At 44.0% G+C, this 6,000-nt stretch overlaps 1 protein-coding gene across 1 annotated transcript in view; it reads left to right on the top strand.

Annotated features, from left to right (window-relative positions):
• The first annotated feature begins 244 nt into the window (after positions 1-244).
• The window catches only part of pafah1b1a (platelet-activating factor acetylhydrolase 1b, regulatory subunit 1a), a 28,114-nt gene continuing 22,358 nt past the window's right edge, over positions 245-6,000 (top strand). Inside the window, exon 1 of the mRNA XM_076035985.1 lies at positions 245-421. The gene's annotated coding sequence lies outside the window, so the exon portion shown is untranslated. The remainder of the gene's footprint in view (positions 422-6,000) is intronic.

Genomic DNA, 6,000 nt, shown 5'->3' with positions numbered 1-6,000 from the left:
AGTACTGATTAAAAGTAAAAATAAGTGTCGTAATAGTAAGACCTAATAATTAATTCCGGGTTAAATATAAGAGTGGCTTAGTCTCTATCATTATTATTATTATTATTATTATTATTATTATTATTATTGCAAATGTGCTGGCGAGCTAACTAAGAGTTAATGTATGGTTTTCGCCCCCTGATGTCAAGGGCGTGCGCGCTCTCGCCGCGCCGTGATCGCGAGTGGTGCGCGCGACCGACCGAAGGCGAATGCGGTAGGGCGAAAAAAACAAGCAGGCTGCGCTCGAGAGACGGGCAGGCAAGACGGGCACAGTTTACCTTCACATCACAAGATCACATTCTGGAGCGGAAATTTCACGCCCTGTCGGGTCGTGTTACCGTTGGGAGACGGCCGACAATATTCACAGGCACAGACAAAAAGGGTGAGTTCTCTCCGTTTTCAACAGTTCCGGCTGCCAGGCTCCAAGGAATCCGGCGTTAGGTGGGGGGAAAACGGCGATGTGGCTGTAATTTTTTTTGCACCTCCTTTTTATGTCTCAAAATGGCGGATAGGCCGCTGTGGCTGGAGCAGCAGGTACCCTGACAGCAAGAGTTTACCCTCAATTCCAATCCACCAGCATTGTAATACATTCAAGTCAGCCACTGTTAGCTTCCTCCGTGAGACCGTTGTTGCTAGCTGACCTTGAATGTTTGCTTGGGGTATTTTATTTTAGCGAGTGAACGATCCCAACTTTCTGACTGCATCGCAGGGGAAGCTAACTTGGCTAACTTCAACTTTAGCTGACGACGAGTGGGCACAGTTGACGCTACACCACCCAACTGGCATCGTCCTTTGGTCGGCTAACGTCGTTGACGACCATAGTCGGAAATATATATCACATTGTAGTTGTATTAGCACTGTGAACTGTGAAGTGTTGCGTTTGGCGTCTATTCGAAGTTGGGCACCGCCGGGTACTGTGCTATGACATAGGTTGAAGTGGACGTGATGCAGACCATTACGACACTTTGCAGCTTTTTATTTAAGCAAACTGTGACGATAATGCTAATTTGGACACTTAAATGCTCCAATATATGTTTTTGTCGGGAAATGACGTAGTTTGACGGTACTGCGGCTACCCATATCTGGAGACGTACATAGCTGGACCCAAGACATTTTTTTTTAAGGCTCTCTGTTAGTCACGCACGGTTTTCAATTCTACATCCTCGCTTCTACTCTCCTTCTATTTTTCTGACTTGCATGTCTGCCTGTCGCTATCGTTCCGATGGCTGCTGTGTTGCTTCTTCACCGAGGCTCTCGTCGTCTCTTCGTGCGTGTGATGGACAGTGCTGAAAAATAAGGGTGGAGCACATCGGAGGCGACGAGTTGGTGTGTGCGTGTATGTGTGTGTGTGTTGAGTGTTACATAGAAGACGAGGCTCTGTCCTGATTTTGTGTTTCCATCAGCTGCTTTGGACACTGGTGTCGAGTAGTGGTTGTGAGAAATGTGAGCCTTTTTTTTTCTTCTTCTTTTTAATATTCATTGTGATGCCTCATCAGGTTGTGCGATGAGTCCTGCAAGCGAGTGTCGCTCGTCATCACTGGCAGCCTTCTCCTCTTATATCTGATAGCTAGCGGTGGTGAATAACAGGATCCTTTGTTGATTGCTGGTGATTCTTTCTTTCTTTTTTCTTTTTTTGCTTATTATTGTTGATATTTTACTATATCGGGTATATAAGGACCAAGGTGCATTTGTTCACCCGAAGTTACTGGATTTAATGAAATGGCTTAATGGAGCAAACCCTTGGAGCTCGTCTTCAGGTAAGATTATCAGCGTGACTACGATTTGGGCCTCATTGTGATTTTAATCCAACTTCCACAAGGCCGGTGAGTCCTATTCTGGCTGTGGTGGTGATGACTGCTATCAACTTGTCTGTTTTTGAAAGAAAAATATGTTGAGTGTGAAATTGAACCGCTCCTTTGCAGGATTGTGTTTGGGTTGAATTAATAATCGACCCTCCTTGCAGCATCATCTCCTCTTAGGATCACTGACTGACTGGATTGGAATGGCTACAGATCAAACCAGGCTGCAGAGAACATTTGTGTGTCCTGCTTTTTTCCTCGCCTTCTGTCAAGTTGGAATGGGAAATGTGGCTGTGCTATATGAAATAATTTCACAGTACGATTATATAAGAACTTGTCATGCAGAAAGTGATCAGTTCTTTTGTTCTTATTCCAACTGGTTGCGTCAAAAGTTTTGCATCGCTTCATGCTGGTAGTCCTCCATACTGTGCTGTTGGCATCAGAAACAAAGCAGCACTGTGGCCTTTGCCTGCGGTACTCTGCTGGCACTTGTTGCCGAGCTGAAAAAGCAGGAGAGTACAGCAAAGGTAAGACTGCCTTTGCTCTTGCATTTGTGCTAAAAGTAAACCTGATGTGTAATCAGCCCAGCTTCCTGATGATTTTGAGCCAACATTTAGTGCTTTTTGCCTTATTATGAAGGTCTGAAGGTCAGTTACCTACAGTCCTCCTCTCCTTCCCTGAGCTGACAATGGCAGAGATGAACTTTCTCAAGAGGCTTCCCACGAGCTTGCTGGCTGACCATCACTGGTCACCACCACTCGCGATTAACTGTCCGTTTAGCCATTCATGACCAGCCTGACACGCTGTGCGAGAGCCTGTTTCTACAGTCTTGAAGAATTTTGCCGTTGGTGGAATTTAGCTAGCAAAACAACAATCTTCAAATGCCTCGTAGATCTTTCCAGAGTGCACTGCGACCAAGTGCTTGCTATAAATCTCCAGTCTTAGAATGGAGCTATCACAGCCTGCCGACATGAAGTCGGTTGGTTCACTGCAGTACATCTCATCCATCTGAGTTGAACTGTGTTCTGATGGCTACCTAAGTGTTTGTATTTATGGTGCAACCAAGTCAAAATGGCTAATAGACTGGCCAGAATGTGTTACATATGTGAGTGGTTTGACGCTCCTGTGTGTTTCCCTGTAAGCCATGTATGTGTCTGTTGTCACTTTTATGATTCCTGAGCTTGTTACCACACATCACTCACCACAAAATTCTAAAGGTGATTGCAAATTTACATTTCCAAAGTATAAACATATTTGTCTCCTTTTTTCCTTTTGTGGAGTTTTATGCTGGACCTTAGAGGAATGTGTGAAGGTGATGAGACCAGCAGTTTTTTTTCCCCTAACCAAACAAATAAATCCCTCGACCATGTGCAGTGTAGTGTTTGCAGACCTTTTTTAACCACCGCAGAAGAAGTCTCTTGCCACGTAATTAATGGGATTGTGCTGGCTGTGACCAAGTCACGTACTTGACGAGGCACCCAGTGGCTGATAATGGCTGCAGATGGAAAGTTGAACTAGATGATCTCTCACTTTCATTATCAGTCAGTGATAAAACTCCCTGGGTCATTTCTGCTGTACCCAGACCAACCATTCACATAGTCTGGAGATCATTGATAGACTAATTAGCCTGCAAGCATGTCTGTGTACCACAATTGGTTACTGTATGCCCAACATGCCCAATTTGTAGTCTCTCTCTTACAAAAGTAATGCCAAAATTTGATTCTATTTTGAAATATTTTTTTACAATCACTACTATATATATTTATATTTTTGCTTTTTAGTACCTTTGAATGATCTGCCATTCTTTTACACTATTTCCATTCTGATTTTATCAGTTGCCGCTGTCCCCCCCCCCCCTCGTTTGCCTTTACACGCAATGCTTCATCTGGCCTGTGTAAAGGCTCAACATTTCTATAGTACAGTTGATTTGAAATGTGAGGTCATGAGCAGAGAATGGAGTTCCTCCAGATTCCAGCTCTTTGAGTGACTTGCTTTTGAAAGAGGACTTTAGCATGACATCAGCAGCGAACGGTGATGTAGAGGCATATTTAGCATTGCTGGATGGTGTGTTTTGTGATAAGCCACAGAGACACAGTAGTACCACGCTCACAGTAAATGACATTTTTAGACTGTGGCATGGTCATGTTCCTTCTCTTGCAGTGCATAGCACAAGGGCACGAGACTGCTCAGATATTACAGTGGTGAAATATATATACATAGTGGCTATTTTATGCTTCCCATCTTGCACATTAAGCAAGCGGGCTATTTTTTTTATTTTTTTTATTTTTTTTTTGAGTATTTTCTGTTGTATTTGTTTTTTCAAGCAGTACAGGTCTCACAGTTTTGGAAAATAATATTAGATCTCCTATTTAAACAACACACAAAAATTCCTGCTGTTGTGTTTGTTTTCTCTAGTCTGAGTTTTGTAATTTCGTGTCCCGTTTTATAAGCATGACAGTCAACAACAAGAGATTGTGTCCAAAGGCACGCTGCTGTTTTAAAAGGTGAACATTGGTTATTGTTTGGATGAAGGTTTTCATATTTCCATCCTGTCAGTATATAATTACCCTTATAAAGACCAGCTGTGCAGATGGTGATACTGGTTGTGGGTCATTACGACTGTGGCCTTCTGAAAGAGAAAGCATGTATTCCATCATTTATCAAAATTACATTTTAATAACAGCTGAGCTGCGCTCATCAGGAAGTGAAGTGACGTCTCTTGCAGCTGTCAGCACCGCGGCTACCATAAGCCCCCATATTGTGCTTTTCCTACGCCACAAAGACCATAAAAATCAATTCGAGGACACGTAAGCCTTATTAACTGTCAGTCAGCTGATGGCACCCATTCCAGCAGCACACAGTCAAGTCACATTTTGTGTTGATCCAATTAGTCCGATGTCAAACATTGTCCTCAATAATAAAATGAGAATCGCAGCAAAGCGCGTCACACAGTGGACGCAGCGCGGCCATCGCCAGTGCAGAGTGCCAAGTATCGACAAATGGTAGGTGACCTCATTCCAGGCGCCAGGGCCTTTGCTCAGGTTGATGTGGAATGCGTGTGCCCTCCAACGGTGGCTTCGCCCGCATGGCGGCGCAGCTGAAGCCATCTTTGGCTCCTTGTCCTCTTGCTGCTGTGACCCTTTGCCATATGCACTGGAGAGAAGGCAAGAATCCTCAATGTGCCACGTACTGAGCGGACATTTGGGCTCCTGTGAGGTGGTGACATCACGGTCCAGACAGAGGTTGTCCACGCTTGGCTTGGCTGCGAGATGGATTAACCCGGCGGTGTGATAATGCGCCGTAATACAGATGTGCGGCTCCTTTTAGCCGGGGACACGGCTTTCTGCCTATCTTGTGTACAAAGTGCCTTTGCAAACGTTGAGCTTTGAACTTTGGCAGTTCATGCGGCTAGCGTGTAGCATTTTTGTAACTTTCACCTGCAAACATTGCCTTTTGAAATATAAAAATGTATACATACGTTGATAAATGTCTAATTTTTCATGTCAGTTTTTGTTAATGATCGTAAAGACCTTGATCGACAAATTATTGACTAATGCACTGGACTGTGGTTTATGTTTTTCCCTGTGCCATGAGTCAGCTTTTGAAGAGGCGACACAATGAGTAGACCGGGCTCGTTAATTTTACAAGAACACTGGTCTGACCCACTCTGCTGCGTCCTGTTGTGCTTTTCTGTCGCTACCCCCGGAATCTGTTGCTTGGAGAATGTGGGTCAGCTCCTGCGCGTTAACGGCAAAAAAAAGAATTTGCTGCGGGAGCAGACCAGACCTCTCCGACTAGACTGGGGACACGTCAGACCGATCGCACAGGCAGACAAAGCCTGAGAGGAGTTGTTGAGTGAAGAGGACGGTTGAAAAATAGGCGGTTCCTGTGAAATTTATGTGTTTGCTGATGTGTTTTTCTGACGCGGCCTTTTGATTTGTGAAGCTTTTTTTGTTTACCTGTCAAACACTTTGTACGGAAGCGCATTGCAGCCACACTTGAAAAAAAAACAAAAAACAGGGCTCAGTATTACGTTATAACGTGAAACTATCACGTTTTTACGGGATCATTTTCCCGTTATAACGTTGAAGATTCACAAAACAACTTCCTGTTATAACGTGAAAATGTTCACGATAAAATGTGATAGTGTGACGTTTTATCG

Source organism: Nelusetta ayraudi, unplaced genomic scaffold (genome assembly GCF_046127955.1).
Source record: "Nelusetta ayraudi isolate G7.1 ecotype Tasmania unplaced genomic scaffold, CSIRO-AGI_Nayr_v1 ptg000048l, whole genome shotgun sequence".
Lineage (NCBI taxonomy): Eukaryota > Metazoa > Chordata > Actinopteri > Tetraodontiformes > Monacanthidae > Nelusetta > Nelusetta ayraudi.
Note: the sequence above shows the minus strand (reverse complement) of the source record. Positions and strands in the feature narration are given on the sequence as shown.